This window comes from Zonotrichia leucophrys, chromosome Z (genome assembly GCF_028769735.1).
Source record: "Zonotrichia leucophrys gambelii isolate GWCS_2022_RI chromosome Z, RI_Zleu_2.0, whole genome shotgun sequence".
Lineage (NCBI taxonomy): Eukaryota > Metazoa > Chordata > Aves > Passeriformes > Passerellidae > Zonotrichia > Zonotrichia leucophrys.
In genome coordinates this window covers 12,763,715-12,764,448 of record NC_088200.1, presented here as the reverse complement: position 1 = coordinate 12,764,448, position 734 = coordinate 12,763,715, and positions in this window count along the sequence as shown.

Genomic DNA, 734 nt, shown 5'->3' with positions numbered 1-734 from the left:
CATCAGTGTGGCTGTTAATTTTGTCCTCTGTAAGTGTCTTGGGGTCTAGTTGACATTAGAAGTAAAGTCTGCTGAGAATCATTCCTCACAGTTCTGCAGCTGTCTGATGGCAAAGGGCCTTTCTGTAACTTCTTGCATAGGACCTGTTCAACGAATGTTGTGCCATATAAAAATATAAAAATCTCAAACTGATTTAGCAAAAACCATCACTAGAACTTTGGCTGCTCAGCCTGAGCTTTTTGCTGCTAAAGATGCTTTCTTGCTTCTTTCTGCAGGACTGTGGGAGCTAAGTACTTAGATTGCATTGCACTCAGAAGTTTCAATAATTCAGCTTGTATATTCCGGGTTTGCAGATCTAAACTGATGCTGGAAAATCTCAGAACATCTTGTGTTCAGAAGAAATTATATACTCCTTTAACAGAGATAGATTAAAAAATAATAAATCCATTAGCAAGCTGCTGGTTTAGGCTTTTCTTCTTATTTCTAATATTGTTTGATGGTTAAGGGGTTAAAAACAACTCATTGCAAGGGATTTGTTGTCCAGCTTGAAATATAGGCCTTAAGAGGGTTTACAGAATCTCAATGGGGCTTTTTTTGGGTGTGTTTTTGTTTCGTTTTGGGGGGTTTTGGTTGGTTGATTGGCTTTTTTCAGTTTGTGGTTTTGTTTGTTGTTTTTTGCTTTATCTTCTTGACTGCTTGGCAATATATAACTTAGTGTTAAAAATAAAAGGATA